This window comes from Canis lupus, chromosome 11 (assembly GCF_048164855.1).
Source record: "Canis lupus baileyi chromosome 11, mCanLup2.hap1, whole genome shotgun sequence".
In the NCBI taxonomy this organism is placed as follows: domain Eukaryota; kingdom Metazoa; phylum Chordata; class Mammalia; order Carnivora; family Canidae; genus Canis; species Canis lupus.
In genome coordinates, this window is record NC_132848.1 from 12,259,902 (window position 1) to 12,277,011 (window position 17,110).

Consider the following 17,110-nt stretch of genomic DNA (forward strand, 5'->3'; position numbering starts at 1 on the left):
AGGAAGTAATAGAAGGTGTCTACCTAAAGACTGTGGCTTACACAGTGCGCTATTTACTGGGCCCCTCTTTCCTCCAAGGTGATCTATCACTGCTGTTACTAATGAAGATATTATGAAGGACAAAACTCTTGGCTGCCACTTGTCACTGCAGAGCTGTGCAGCATCCAATGAAACACAAAACTTCTGGAGGCTGGAGAGAACCCTGTCACCACAGTCACGGCGTCATGTGTGGCATGACACCTCTGTGTGCATTTCCCCCGCACCTAAGAACTCCTTTGCCAGTATGGACCAAAATAATGAAAGGAAACCGAGTTTTGCTGGCCCAGAGGATCAGCTGTATTGTTGAGAAGACTGTAGAGGTATTGGGCATGGGATTGTGATCAGAAAATGTTTCCCCCAAGGATTCTGTGCAACGTATTCTTCTATAGAGTTACTTTTCCCCCATTGGTCATGGAAGAGAGTCAGCATGTTAACGGTTGATCCAACTTACACTGCCATTTGATCCCATGAGTGCTATGTGGGACTCGGTCACTCATGGAAAAGGCCACCTGCCAGGCCAAACATGCCTGAGGCCAGAGCCACGGGATCCTGACTTGACATGCGCTGCCCTGCCTCCATCCACTCTGCCTCTCAGGGGGTCATGAGTTCCCTGAGCGAGGGGGTCATCCACCATGCAGTCTAACCTCGTGCCGTGAGTATTAGTATTCGTGCTATGTAGGTTTATGCAAGAACTTGCTTTGTGAAGATCTCCCAAGTGTCATCAGACCAGTGCCTTGTATCCTCTTCCATTCTTGTCCTATTCATTCATTCCTTGGAACAAACCTGAAAGCCTAAGCCTGTGCAGAGGAAGATTGGTATCGCATGGTACTTGCTGTATCTCCAGTTGCTGAGGGGGCAACGTGTGCACACCCACGTGTTTATTTGGTTCTGTCCCAAACAAACATCCTTCTTTGTGAAATGCCTTGTGGGCTGTTGATACTTGGATGTCATCTCAGATTTAAAATCTCTACAGGGCAGGATAGATGCTGTTAAGTCCAATAGGCACTGGATCACATTTCCCCGTGTTCTCTAGAACGTTCATAGCCATGGATGCTAAAGTTTTATGATGAAAGGGCTCATTTTCAAATAAGTTTGAGGAATATTGTATTTTCAGCCCTCTCTTTTAAAGAGGCATAAAATTCTCTAATGCTGAAAACACCTGTCATACCTATCACAAAGAATCATGTTTAACTCTAACTCAGTGTGTCTCTAATTTATTTGTCTATGGAATTCAAAATTCTTGTAGAAATCCATAGGCTAGGCAAGACTTGCCAACATTCAAAATCTTTGAAAAAGAAACACATAACTGGGTAGCTGGGTGGTCTCTCCCTCCTTCCAATTTCCTTGCCTGTATTCTCTCCTCTCCGTCATCACCAGCAGGATCTTTCTAGCTAACACATCACTCTGTCCTCACCCCTCCACTAATTAGGGTACAGGTTCTTTGCTCTGATGGAGGTACCAGATGGCAGTGGCTCAAACAAAACAGAAATGTATTTTTCTTCCACTTAACAGTCTGTACACTAGCAGTCCAGGATGCGAATGGTTTCTCCAGAAAGATAGAGACCCAGGCTCCCTCTATCTTATTCCTCTGCTGTGTGTTTTCCCATCCACGTGGACCAAAAGGTCTCATCTCTATGTCTACATTCCAGGCAATGGGAATGAGCGAAGGAGCAGAGGAGGGACCTCTTCCTTTCAAGAACATCATCTGAAAGTTGTACTTATAACTTCTGCCCCCATCCCATTGCTCAGAACTTCATTGCTTGATCACAACTACATGCAAGGGAGGCTGGACTATATAGTTTTCCTTACTCTGGTGACTATGGCTACACTGCAAAGTTTCTACGGTGTCAGAGAAAGAAAGAAGAGCCAACAGTCTCTACCACTTACATGACATCCCATTTGAGCCTTGCAATGATTTTTTTGAGGTAAGGATTTTCGTCCTGAACTTACAAATGAGAGAATTAAAACTCAGAAAGCATAGTGTTATAGGATAGATGAAAAGGTTGGAAAACATAGATAATTTGCGTATAGCCACCATGTCAAGAACTAACTTTACTCATTTTCAAGCTAACCAGGTAGCCTGCCACAGTTGCATCAATTCTTGCAGAAGAGGCAAGACTCCAAAGTCAAAGACAAAGGGCTTTATGACTCGTGGCAGAGTGGGCAGCGTGAGCTCCATGTTCTTTTGGTTTTTCTTGGCCTCCAAATCCTAGAGGATGATACAGAATGGTCCAGGGAGATGCTGCACATGCAGTGGGTCTGCATCACAATGAAGGAAGCTCCAGCTCAGGAAATATCAATCTTTAAAAAAAAAAACGAAAAAACAAAAACAAAACAAAACAAAACAAAACAAAAAAACAGCAAGGAAACCTGCCCAACCTTTGCTTTGGAAGGAAACATTTTTTTTAATATCCTACGAAAGAAACAAATCTTTCTTACCCTGGAGGTAAGAAACTGTCTCTAACCTCCAAGGTATTTGCTAGCTATGCAACATCCTTAAAGGATAATTCAAGGTAGTTCAATCAAAGGCTCAATATCACTCATCATCAGGGAAAGACAAATCAAAACTACAATAAGCTATTACCCCACACCTGTCAGAATGACTAAAATCAAACACACACACACACACACACACACACACACACAACAACAACAACAACTGTAGGAGAGGATGTGGACAAAAAGGAACCCATGTGCACCATTGGTGGGAATGCAAACTGGTGCAGCCACTGTGGAAAACAGTAGGGAGGTTCCTCAGAAAGTTAAAAATAGAGCTACCCTAGATCCAGTAATCACACTAGTGGGAATTTACCCAAAGAATACAAAAACACTAAATCAAGGGGACACACGCACTCCTGTTTACTGCTACATTATTTACCACAACCAAATGAAGGAAGCAGCCCCAGGGTCCATTGACAGATGAATGGATATAGAAGATGTGGTATATATATATATATCACATAATAATAATAATAATATTCCATTGTGTATATATATATATGGTATACTATATATATACACACACATACTATATATATATAATATACCATATATATACACACACACACACACACACACCACAGAATATTATTTAACTGTAAAACAGAATAAAATCTTGCCATTTGCAACAGCATGAATAAAGTTAAAGAGTAAAATGCTAAGCAAAATAAATCACTCAGAGAAAGACAAATATCATATGATTTCACTCATACGTGGAGTTTAAGAGACAACAAAATAGCAAAGGAAACAAAAGAGAGAGAGAGACAAACCAAGAAACAGACTTTTATCTACAGAGAACACACTGATGGTTATCAGTGATGGGAGGTGGGTGAGGAGATGGGTGAAATAGGTGATGGGGGGTTCAAGAGTATGAAAAAATATATAATAATAATAAAAAGCAAAGGTGATTAGTTTCTCTGCTGACAAAGCTTGTAGAAAATGAGAGACCCATGGGGAATTTTCCCCCAACTCCCAGCTAGCCTTGCTATTTCAATTACAGTAAAGGCACTTCTTCAACACATCCCCCATGGAATACTGACCATGACTCCACCGTGGCAACTCCCACTGTTGTAGTTGTTCATACCTCTGGCTCCCCACACTAGAATGTCAGGTCTCTGAAGGCAGGCACCATGCTTTTACTTTTATGTCTCCAGCACCAACCACATTGTTTGAACTACAGAGCATGTTTAGTAAGTATTTTGAGGGACACCTGGGTGGCTTAGTGGTTGAGCGTCTGCCTTTGGCTCAGATCATGATTCCGGGGTCCTAGGATTGAGTCCCACCTCTGGCTCCCCACAGGGAGTCTGCTTCTCCCTCTGCCTGGGTCTCTGCCTCTCTCTCTCTCTCTCTCTCTCTCTGTATCTCTCATGAATAAATAAATAAAATCTTTTTAAAAACTGCTTTACAGCATCTTAGTGACCACAAGGAATGTTGTTACTTTAGGTGGCAGAAATAATTCTATCCTAGAGTTAAGTGGCATCATCACTTTTGTCAAGGCAATGAGCTTTCACTACAGGCCTTCCACTGTCAGCTTGGGCTGAGCTACATGTGTTGCCTTCCCCCAGTCTTGTTGACTATTCTGACCCATGCCAGCAGGCAGGTCCAGCACCGCCTCATCCCAGGGCATCTTCTCGCTCTTAGGGTGGCCATGCTTCTTAACGGGCACTCTCAGCTCTAGTCAAGAGCCCCCATAGATCCAAGGAAACTGGGTTCTCGCCATGGCAATTAGCCCCGTGTTCATGGCTCATTTTCACCGGGGCAGTAGCAGGTGGTCATTGGACTTCTGTGACCTTTCCTCAGCCCTTTATCTACCTCTTGGTGATCTCCTGAAGCAGCTCTGCCCATACATCTTTCCTAGGGATCCTTTGCGAAACCCTGTTGAGTGTCCCAGCACTGTTTTCCCGAAACAAAGTGGCCAGTTTGTTTTGTAAGGATGTATCGATACTCATTTCATTCATTACTTACCCAATCCCAAAAATGATATGAAGCAGAAAATGTCAATGATGAACCATAAAAATAATAAAAACCTTTGGCGAGGGAAAAATCATCATAATTTGTTTAAACACTGACAAATATTGATACCAATGGTGAATGTGGAGACGGGGCATGAAAGGAATGACCAGAGGGAAATTACTGGTATATTTAATTTTTCAGGTCACCATTGATTCTAAATGAATTATGATAGTACAGCTTTGTATAGAAAATTTGATTAAAGGCCTCATGGTAATAATAAACATCAAGCATTTCCCCACTTTTATAGATGAAGAAATTATCTCAGAGTAGTCAAATAATGTACCCGGACTCACAACAAAGGGATAGAGCTGGGGTTCTCTGACTTGGTGTTGATTGAATTTCCTGCCTCAGAGATTACTGAAGCACTGACAAGGTGCAGACCGGAAGCTCTAGAAACACATCCAAGTGGAGAAGCATGAGGAAGAACACAGATCCTGGCTGGTGAGGCATTTTTTGTGTATTTTAATAACAAATACAACAATAAAATACAAAATACAACATTTTAACAAATTGTTAAAATGTATTTTAACAACAATGCAACAAATACAACAATAACAAATACGACAATACAATTTTGTATCTCAAAACTGAATATAAGCCAAAGTGGCTCAATCATTAGTATGTTTGCTAACTTAATTTTTTAAAGAGAAAACAGTTCAGGTCTATTTTATTTTACAATTTATTTTAAAACTGTGCCAGTGATAAGAATCATCCAAATTCCAGTCATGGACAATTCGTGTCAGAGCATGAGCGCATCCAGAAAAAAATCTCCAGGAGATTCTTGCAACCCAGAAATATATTTCCTCTGAATGTTACCATGAACTAGAATTAAAGAGGAGCATTTTTTTTAAAAGAAATAGAAGAAACCTGAGTAAAACCCTGAGTTACATGATTTTTTTTTAACAAGATTCAATGGACTCCCTTATTTTGCAGTCGTGTTTGCCTATGTTAATAATCGAGTGTTATTTATGACAACATATAGGTAAATTGTTCTCAGAGGTGGGCTTATTACTGTACGTTAATTAAAAGTGATTTGCTCTTATTCTCACAGTTACTCTTTAGTCTTTTCCTGAAGATTTTCAAACACACACACACACACACACACACACACACACACACATACAAATCTCACACACTCCTCTTCCAGGGAAGAAGTGTAAAAAACATTTTATCCTCATATCCCATCACTGAGAAGAGGATTGACGTCCAGTCTTGCAGGTAGGAAGGATCCAAAGATGAGAAGGAAAAGCACCATGGTTCTCAATGGAAAATATGTGGTCAAGGTCCACCCATGCATAAAGGTAATGTCTATGGTTTTCATATATTTGGTCCCTCCCTGGGTTTTTCATTTGAGTGCTTTAAACTAAAAAAAAAAAAAATTAATAATAATAATAATATTATTCAAAAGCTCAATATCCAAAGAGAGATTCTAGTTAATTTAAATAGAGCCTCAAAAATAGAGGTTCCTCTGCTTCTATTTCTGATGGAATGTTGAGATTTGCATTCTCTTTTTCCATCTAACGGCTGCCTGGCATCAAAAAGTCAGAGTCCACTCTAGCACTGTTGCTAGATGTATTCTGATAATACCATTTACAAACCAACCAAAGCATAGAGTGTGTATGTGTTTGGGGGTTGGGGGTGTTATTTTGTTTCAGCAAGAGCCATCCTTCACCTGGTGTGAAGGGGCAATACTGGTTTCTGTTTCATAAGCGAGGAAAGTTATGATACTTGGACTTTCTATATGGAGTTAGCCTTGATTTTTCTCATCTGCCAAGCTAAGAAATTACCCCAAACTTAATTTGGCCCAATTGATAGGACCTTGCTTAAAATCATGAAGAAAATAGTTATAAATTTATTTTCTAATTATCAGAAAATATCTGAGAAGGAGAATTTACTCCAGAGACATAAGTGGCCTAATGGAATGATTAAAATTATAATTAAATAAAACTAAGTCATCCCAAGCCTACTTAGCTTTATAATTCCCTCCAGGTTTACTGTGGCATTTGAGAGAGGAGAGAAGAAGAAATCACTTTTTAGGATTTTCCAGTGTGAGGGAGCCTTCCAGACTTTCAGAAGAAATAAATCCCAGGATAGATGAGGCTGACATCGCATCCCTCCCTAGTCAGTCCTATTCTATCACCACTGGCTGTGTGCCAAGGAAATTGACCTTCTACTCTTCATCTTCAATTTTCTCATGTCCAAAACTTCTAGGACAATAACAACATACACCACAGGATTGTTATGAGAAATAAATAATACCATGTATAATAAGCACTATGGGTATATGTGGTTTTTAGCATCACTATTATTATAAGTAACATATCAAATGAGGGAGTAAAGAATATTCCAGAACACTTGAAGAAGAATATGATAGTAAATATGTTAAATTGGGTATTAACAGTAGAAGAGTTTCTGTGGAGAGTTGGAAGTTAAAATTGGAGAAGCCTCCATGTACTGAGAAGAGAGAATGGAAGTGAGGCCTCCAGCAGCTTCCTCTTTCTTCTATTAAGTGCAGACGCTAGATGAAAGATAGAAGTCTAGAGAGGAAAGGGGTTTCCAATTCCACGGGCCACATAACCCACTCTCTTGCATTAGAAAGTGACCCAATGTCTCTGACTGCATATCTTTTTGTTTTTATTTAAAAAGTCAATAGCTGGGGAACGTGAGTGGCTCAGTGGTTGAGCATCTGCCTTCAGCTCAGGTCGTGATCCTGGGGTCCTGGGATCGAGTCCCACATCAGGCTCCCCACAGGGAGTCTGCTTCTCCCTCTGCCTGTGTCTCTGCCTCTCTCTGTGGAATTCTCATGAATAAATAAATAAATTAAATCTTTAAAAAAGAAAAGTCAATAGCTACCACACCAACTAGGGTGGCTATAATCACAATGAGAGACAATACCAAGTGTTGGCAAAGATGCAGAGAAATCAGAGCCCTCATACAATGCTGTGGGAGTGTCAAATGGTGCAGCCTCTCCGCAAAAACAGTTTGAGAATTCCTCAAAAAGTTAAGCACAGAATTACCCAGGTATATACTCAAGAGAATCGAAAATAATGTATACACAGAAACTTACACATGCATGTTCACAGAGGCACTACTCAAAATGGCCCCAAAGTGGAAACAACCCAAATGTCCATCAACTAATGAATGGGAAAACAGAGTGTGGTACATCCAACCAATGGTATATTATTCATCCATAATACTTTCCCAAAAGATAATGAATTATTCACTTCAAAAATAGTTTGCTAAGTGAAAGAAACCAGGCACAAAAGGCCACATGTTGTGTGATTTAATTTCATGAAATGTTCAGAATAGGCAGATCCACAGAGACATAAAGAAGATCAGTGGTTGCTGGGGGCTGAAGGAGAAGTGGGGGAAGGGATTGGCCACTAATGAGGATGGGGTTTCTTTTTGAAGTTGACAACAGTGTTCTGGAATTAGATAGTCAGCTTTGTAACTATGTTAAAAACTAAATTGTGTACTTAAAAGACTGATTTTATGATATGGGAGTTAGATTTCAATAAAAAAGTTATCTGAAAGAAAAACCAATTGCTGATTTAACACATTATACCATATTACACTGAAAGTAAATGGGGGTGAAGTTTTACAAGACTTTAGTGAACCTGCATGAGTCACGTAACTCCTCTCTGCTTCTGCACTTTCCTCCTCTGGAGGAAGAAAGAAACAACACCTGCCGCCCACACTTGTGATAAGACTGGAGTATTTTTTTTTTTTTGAGAAGCCTGTGTTTTCCAGCAAAAGGTGATATGCAAATACAAGGCAACACATACAGGCATCACTGAACCCTGGGTAGCTTTAAATAGAGTCACGATGTGGGAACTGAATCTCAAACATACGGGTAGGTATTCACTTCTCACAGCCAGAGAGTGGCCCATGTGATGTGTCTTGGTTCCACATGGGTCACTGATGAGAGCAAAGCCTGAGACACCCACTCCCCCATACACACATACACACACGTGCACACACATGTACACACGTGTATGCATTCATGCACACCCACACTCCTGCAAGCACACGTGTGCACACACATGAAGACGCATACACACGTGTGCACACGCACACCCACAAACTGCTCTGAGAGTCAAGCTCTAAGTTATTATTCATCATGCTGTTCTGAATGTTGAAATGTTTTCAAAATAGATAATCTCGACAAAATGGTCAACTCTGATGACCCTTCTAGAAAATAACGCAGAACATTTTTCAACCGACCGGGAAAGAAAATGAAGCTTATGAGGTACCGTTCCGTTCGAATCACACTTTTGGTGCAATCAAAAGGATCTCAATCTTCTTCTTTCAGATTTAAGACACGAGGCAGAGAGAATAAGAAACTGCAATAAGGGAAGGGTAACTTATCCCATTCTAGATAGCAAACATTGTTAGCTTAACCTTCTACAAAAGGGCGAGCAGTCTGGGAAGAGCCATGCCTTGAATCACGAGTTCCAAACAGCCATCGCAGACCATGACTGCCTTTCCTTGATTCACTATAAAATAAACACATTTCTAACAAAAGAATCCCTCTGCTCCTTATTCCTGATTATACAAATGGGTCCAGGATTCACACAGTGTAAAGCCCAAGCAAGGAGACAGGACCACAGTCCATTGCCCCCACACCGCCCCTGTGCACCCCTGCCCCCTCACTGCTACCCAGATGTGCCCCTTTACAGAGTAGAGGAACCCATGCCTGCTTCCTGCATCCCCTCGCTTATCCTCAGAGCCACCAGCCACAGGAGAAGTGAAGCGGGATCGCACGTTGGGCTGAAAGGCACGGGATCCAGTGACCCATCTCTTCACTCCAGTCCTTTCCTCCCTTTAAAAACCTGGAGAAGTAGAAATGACAGACAGACCAAGACTGATGTGGAAATCTAAACATACATGATAAAACTGAGGATTTATGTCTTTGGGGATATTTTCTCTTCTTCTTGCATTCCCCTCTTATCCCACAGAAGAATTTCCATCAACATTACAACCTTACGGGATCCCTGGGTGGCGCAGCGGGTTAGCACCTGCCTTTGGCCCAGGTCCTGATCCTGGAGACCCGGGATCGAATCCCACATCGGGCTCTCGGTGCATGGAGCCTGCTTCTCCCTCTGCCTGTGTCTCTGCCTCTCTCTCTCTCTGTGACTATCATAAATAAATAAATAAAAATTAAAAAAAAAGAATAGTAACAATTTTAAAAAAAAAAAAACATTACAACCTTAGAAATGATATAAAGGAAATATTCTCTTTTCTCAATCTCCCTTGAAATGTTCTTCCTTATGGAAATGGAAGTGATTATCAAGAGATAAGCTCCTGCTGCCATCTTGGGTACCTAAAAGCAAATGGCACTCCAGGTTTTACAAAAGCTAAATAACCCACCAGAGGTTGGGGGGCATCTTCTGCGCTTCCACTTCTCATGTGTTAAGCAGATCAAGCATAGGATTTATCAATTGGAGATGAGAAGCCAGAGACAGACCAAAAATGGGGGGTTGAGAGGTATGAGGTGGGAGGGAAAACGTGGAGAAAAAGTGGCAAGGTTGGGAATCCCTGGGTGGCTCAGCGGTTTAGCGCCTGCCTTTGGCCCAGAGCGCGATCCTGGAGTCCAGGGATCGAGTCCCACGTCGGGCTCCCAGCATGGAGCCTGCTTCTCCCTCCTCCTGTGTCTCTGCCTCTCTTTCTCTCTCTATGCCTATCATAAATAAATAAATAAATAAATAAATAAATAAATAAATCTTTAAAAAAAAAGAGGCAAGGTGGAGCTATTTCAGATATGGGACATATATTTTTTGCAACAGACTTGGTTTTGCGCTGAACAAAAATCCAAATAACAGTGTCTAAAAAGATACAAGCTTACTTTCCTTCTCCTCAAATAAGTGTGAAGGTAGGTAAGCCGGTACTGGTGATGTGCTCCACAACAACTGGGGACTGAGGATCTTTCTATTTTCAGCTCCACATCCTCAGCTTATAGCTTCCATTTTCAAGGTCACCTTGAGCTTGTAAGATAACAGCTCTAAACATCTCATCAATGTTCCAGGCAGGAGGAAGGGAAGAGGGACCAAAACAAAGAATCCTCCCAGCTGAACCTGGGGAGCTCCACACAACTTCTGCTTGTATCTCATTGGCCACTTCTAGCCACAAGGGAAGTTGGGATGTGCAGTCGACTACCTCAACACAGGCTGGCCCGAATAAAATCATACTGGTCACAGCATTTTAGTAGGGAACAAGTGGAGAATGACTGGTTAGTCCCAGGGACCTATCAGACCAACCACATCTCATGCCATGGGAGCATAAAAGTAGAAGGTGGAAAGACAAGGCTCAGTCCCCAGTATACCCATGAGAAACCAAAAGGATTGGCAAACTTTCCTTGCCCTGTGACTTAGATAAGTAGAAAACAGAAGAATTTCTTTGAATAAAATAGGACCATCACCCTGTTACACACACACACATGCACACACATCTATGTGCAAAAAAGGACCCATTTTTCAAGGCAAACACAAAGAAAGGAACATGATTAGGGAGGACGTGTGTGTGTGTGTGTGTGTGTGTGTGTGTGTGTCTGAATGCATTCCCACCCTCCTGAGCTCCCTCTGTAAAAATCAATAACCCAAGTTTGTTCCTATGCAAGGACATTTCCTAAAGAACAGATGAGGAACAACATTTCCTCTGGGCCCTATCACTACCTTAACTCTCAGATTTTGTACTTATGGTGTGAACCGCCCATCGCATGTGAGACATTGGTGTGGAGGTTAAGCTTCAGAAAACAATGGGATAGAGACAGACCAGACAGGCCAGGCCATCCGGAAAGCTGCCCAGAAAAATTCCCACCGTCTGTGCCAGCTCTTGAACTGCTCATGTAGGGGGATTTCTTGTTGTTACACAATCAGCTGGTTTATCCTGCCCGGCACGGCACGTTGAGAGGAGGCTGTTTAGGTGTCAGCTAAATCAGCTTCTCTGGCTACTCAAATAGCAGCTTCCATAAATAAAAAGCTGAAAACCACTGTTAAAGCCGGAGCTATTGGTTATCCTTTTCAGGAAAATGATGAATCATATTATAAACCGGAAAAACAAATGTTTCTGGGAAGGAATGTAGCAAAGAAGTGCTCCTGGCATCCTCTAGAGAAGGCAGTGGGACCCCCTCATGACCACTGTCCCAGAAGCAAGGGGACATTGCCCTGCAGATCTTCTAAGATAGACACGTTAAACTGTTCCTGGAAGTGGGGCGTAGACATACACTTATGAACGTGCAAAAATTGGCCCATTGTAAAATGGGCACTTGATGGGATGAGCACTGGGGGTTATAATATATGTTGGCAAATCGAACTTCAATAAAAATAAAAATAAAATAAATAAAATAAAATGGGCAAAAGCCAAGGCAAAAAAAATGTTTCTGATCCATAATAGATGATATTTATCTCCTTTTTCAAAATGACACAAACACGTAAATCTGTCTAACAAGAAGAATTTCATTTGAAGAAAACTCAGTTGCCAAATGTTAAAGTTGTGTTAATTACTCCTGTTGGTTTTCCCTAACTATGAACTTGGGTGTTCTTAAGAATATCAGCTTTTGAACTGAATTCCTTTAACAAAGGATGACAGTGAAAGCCCTGCTTTTAGGTACCTCAGGGTCCTCAGGAACCACAACTGCCAATTTAATTAAAAACAAACAAAATAAAACAGAACTGACAGTGCCACCCATCTCTGGAAAGACCCTCAACACCCCTGTAGCTTAAGGATCAGAAATTTTGTGCCTTGAGTCCCTGGGATCATCTTGGGGGTTGGTCTAGGCTGACCTATCTCAGCCCCGAGGCTTCACTCTCCAGAAGTCAGAAAGAATTAGCACTCCCAAGCCTCATCCTGGTTACATCCAAGAATGCCCTCAGGTATGAGTTAACTAGTCAAAGAAAAGGATCGAGCTTGTCAGTTGTCATTTTTGCATTTGGTTGAATCCCAGTTGTCCATTTGCAAAAAGACTGATTTGTACAAATGTAATGGACATGTTATATCAGTAAATTGATTATTTTAAAGTGATGTCCCACCTCTAAGGTGCATGCAGAAGTGAACCCCGTAGCACTAACTACAAGACATGGTGAGTGCTAAGCTTAGATTTTTCCACAACTGACTTAGATTTCTCCATATTTAATTTCTGATTCAGGAATGTTCGGAACAGCCTGAGGTCTGGATGGGGGTGGAAGAGACTGTCAGTTACAGAAGTTGGGACTCTCCTTCTTCTCTGGAAATTGAGTTGTCAGCAGCCAGGTCAGAGCACATGAGGGAGAAAATCATTATCTTTTCTCTTTAATGGAAATGACTTAAATAGTTATCTTGCAGGAAATGTGTTTTTAAAAATTGATCCCTCAAAAAAAATAAAATAAATTAAAAAAATAAAAATTGATCCTTCTGGGGCTGAGATAAACTGGATATATTCAAGGGGCAAAGAATAGGGGTTCTTACATTTGTTAACTGGTTTCACCACTTACGAGATGTGTGGCCCTAATCCACTTTAACTTCTCTAAACATTAAGTTTCCGCATCTCTAAAACAGGAGTCTTGGTGATCTTACAATTTTTAAAAAAGATTTTATTTATTTATTCATGAGAGACCCAGAGAGAGAGGCAGAGACACAGGAAGAGGGAGAAGCAGGCTCCCTGGGGGGAGCCTGATGCAGGACTCGATCCCAGGACTCCGGGGTCATGCCCTGGGCTGAAGGCAGATGTTCAACCACTACTGGGCCACCCAGGTGCCCTGGTGGTATTATAATTTGTGAAAAAACGTTCAAGATGCAGCCCTGGAACAAAGAGTAGTGTATTAAATCGCTATTAAATTTCCTTATCTCTCCTTCAGAAGAACATTCATTAGTAAACCAGAACATATTAGCAGCCACAGCCTGCCTCATGAAGCCAAGTTTTCCCTCTAGCTTACCGAATTGCTTATGTAGTAGCACTTAGAACAGCATCACAAGGAGGCCTTGTTAAAAACACATTGCCTCCACACACCAGGAGGTTTGGGTTCAGAAAGTCTGGGAGGAGCCTGGATTTTAAGGGCCTCGCAGATGAGTTCGAAGAATGCCAAAGCTTGAAACTAAGTAGGCCTGGGTGATGTCCATATAATGACAGCAAACAGTCATTTTGATTTACTCTAATAACTTTTATCATTAGATTAAAGATACATCCAACCAGTTAATAAAAGTTTACAATTCTGGGCTCTTAAAATCTTTCTGTGAATATTGCTCAAATCCCTTAGTGCTTGCTTGCTTAGTGGTTTAACTAAGCCACGAAGTACAAACTGTAAAGCTTCCTGACTTCACGGATGGGAACATTGGAGTTCAAATGTCCTGCCACCATCTGAAACCTCCCTGACAATCTCTCCCTCCCTTAGAGGATGAATCACAATCTCTTGGTTCTTGGCTCTTAGCAAATTATATTTAGATCCATTGTCTACAGGCCCCACCAAGTGTAAGCTTCTGGGGGTGGAGACACCAATTAGGCAGAAATGTACTCCTCCTTAGCATAGAACCAGGCACATAATAAAGCATTAAATAAATGTGTACTGCATTTCACTACACAGTTCTTAATTTATGCTAATTTTATAAAATCAAAAATATTACAGAAAATTTAAGCATAAAGACTTGTAACATTTTAACATATTTGTTGGGCTTTGCAAGTCCATTGACCTCTTTAAGGAAAATGTTTCCTAATCTCATTACTTCTCTTAGGCAAAGTGAAGTAATTTGCTTAAAAACATCCCCTCAAGTTAAATATTGACTTAGCATCTCTTAGAACACAATCCCCTCTTCTCTGCTGTGTAACTGTTTGTTAATGGATTGGTAATGGATGAATAATAAGCAACTCCTTTGACAAATATTTGAAGACATCATCCAAAAAAAAAACCACAAACCCAAAGCAACACAAAAACCTCTTTTCCAATTAATCTAGTGAGCCCTTAATTATTCTTTCGAAGCACTTAGTATTAAAACACAGAACACATACAATCGGTTTTATCTCTTGCTGAAATGATGTTGGAGAAAATTCTAGGGGGGTGCTCAGAGGAATCAGTAATTGCCTCCTGACTTGTTCTGCACCGCATGAGGGCCACAGAGGGTCTCTACAGCAGAGCTGGAAGCCAAGTGGCAGGGCAGCAGCATCGAGTTTTTGTGGAGCTGGTCCTCATCCTTAGGGAGCTCACAGTCTGTGCAGAAGACAGGTACATAAACACACAATGACCGGGTCAGGAGAAAAATGCCTCATGGAAAAATATGCAGCTGTCCTGTGGCAAAAATGAAGTGAACGGAAGGGCTCCCTGGGGACCAGGTTTGACAAACTTGAAAACATTTCATTTGAATCCTGATGGATAAATAGGATCTTCCCAAGGACAGGTATTAACACTGATCAAGTTTGCTTTTTAGGTAGTTCAGGTCAGCACCCTCAACGATAGTAACAAAGTTTAACACTAAAATATCTGAATAAAGGATCAAGGGAAGTACAGTTGCCTTAGCAGATGCTGACGGCCCAGCCAAAACGTTTGGATCACATAAAATCTAATTATGCTCATGAAAATGAAGGCAGCAGGATGTCCAATTTAATAGGAGAGAAAAAAGGAAGAGTACATAAACTATAAAGAATTTATTCATTTTCCCCCATAAAGACTAAGCCCTCTTACGTGTTCTTGTTAATTCATGAACTTTCCAATTCATGTTCCAGGGACTCATCCCGCTGTTTTGAAATAGCTGTTGTAGATAAGCTACAGGATTTTATTTAGGCCACATGACCTTAATTTTTATTTCTGCCTCATTTCGTTCCGTGTCTTCTCATTTGTTGGAGTCATAAATTGGTATTTAATTAGATTACTTAGTGACACCTAGTGGCAGGGAACTGGAACCAGAGGCTAATGTAACCGAAGTTGCTCCTCTTCATACTTGGGACCAAAGAACGCTCTTGTATTCCAACTTCTCTCTTTAACTCATCTCTCTCTAATGAAATGTGATGGTTAATTTTATGTGTCAACTTGACTGGACCAGTAGATGCCCATATGAAACCGGATTTCTGACTGTGTCCATGAGGCTGTTTCAGAGATTAGCGGTTGAATCAGTGGACTCAGTAAGGTAGCTTGCCTTCTCCAGGTGAATGGGCATCGTTCCTTGAGGAACTGAATAGAACAAAAAGGCAGAGGAAAGAGAAATGAGCCCTTTTGCTTCCTGCCTGTCTGCTGGAGCTGGAACATTGCCCTTGGACTAGGATGTACACCTTTGGCTCTCCTGGTTCTCCGGCATTCAGACTCAAACTGGAATTATACCATGGGCTTTCCTGGGCCTCCAGCTTGCAGCCAGCAGGCCGTGGGACTTCTCAGCTTCCATAATTGTGTGAGCCAATTCTCTACAATAAATCTTTTCATGTATATGGGTATTGAAACATATATTATAAGCTGGTTTTGTTTTTTCTGGAGAACCCTAACTAATACATGACGCTAAAGCCAATCTACGTAAGCAATTTGACCTGAAAAGCAAATGCTTGGGGAGAGAAAAGGAGAAAGAGAAAGACAAAACAAGAGGGAGGGAGAAAGAGAAAGAGATGGTTGGTTGAAGAGGCGTTTTGGAATTGCAGAGAGCCAAGAGCAGCCGGAAGGGTATGTATTCGACTGCCTTCAGATCAAGAAATAGAACGGTAAGCCCACCCCTTGATGCAGAAGATGTAATGAGAATCTGTGGCAGTCTGAGGAGAAAGGGCCAATTAATACTTTTTTTCTGTCTTTTCTACTCAGATTTGAAAGCACAAGATAAATATAGTTATGATTTTGAAGTCCATAGACATCCAAATTTAAATATTCTTTAAACCAAAGATTTCTTATTTTCATAAAGTATAACCTTTTTTATAATTTTCTAATTCTCAATTTCTGTTCCCTTTATCCCTTCTTTATTCACCTATTGTGTCACTTTGGTTTTTTTTCCACTAAATGATCCATTTAAATGTGAACATTAATACAATTTAGAGGGTTTCTCTAACATATAAAGCAGAGATCTACTACCTTAGCATATATTATCAGAAAGCCGGCCCACCCAAGTGATAAAAATGCAAAACGAGTATGATAATAAAATCATTTTTAAAAATGACAATATAACAAAGCTACTAGAAGGAAGTGTGAGTGCACGTGCCAGCTCTGAGTTGATGATGCCAATCCTAGATAAATTTCATCCAAGGGTTCTCAAGGAAATCACATGACAAACCAGTGCCATAATTCTTTGAGAGAACACAGAGAACAGAAATAAAGCTAAAGGACTGGACTCAATCTTAAAAACAGATTTTTAAGAATGCAAACCATGGAACCCTCAACCCTCACCGTGGTTTTAGAGCAGCTAATTGGGCAGTGGTCTCCCCCCACTTTTTATGGTCCAGCTCCCTTTCCAGCCTGCAAGCTAAGTCCTATAAGAAATGACACTGTGGGCCTATAAGAAATTTGTTTGAAACCTGAAGAACTACTTGGCCCTCGAAGGTGGAAGCCAGCGATGGTGTGGTGCAGAGCATGCCTCCCTTGCTCCCCACTTCCAGGCAAGACACTGGCCAGTCTTCACTCCTCTG

The 17,110-nt window shown here is 41.1% G+C and overlaps 1 long non-coding RNA gene across 1 annotated transcript; it reads left to right on the forward strand.

Annotated features, from left to right (window-relative positions):
* The first annotated feature begins 3,523 nt into the window (after window positions 1–3,523).
* On the forward strand, window positions 3,524–6,774 carry LOC140642139 (uncharacterized). Its single transcript, XR_012038688.1, has 4 exons — window positions 3,524–3,728; window positions 4,903–4,992; window positions 5,699–5,852; window positions 6,541–6,774. It is a non-coding gene; the product is annotated as an uncharacterized lncRNA (long non-coding RNA).
* The last annotated feature ends 10,336 nt before the right edge of the window (window positions 6,775–17,110 follow it).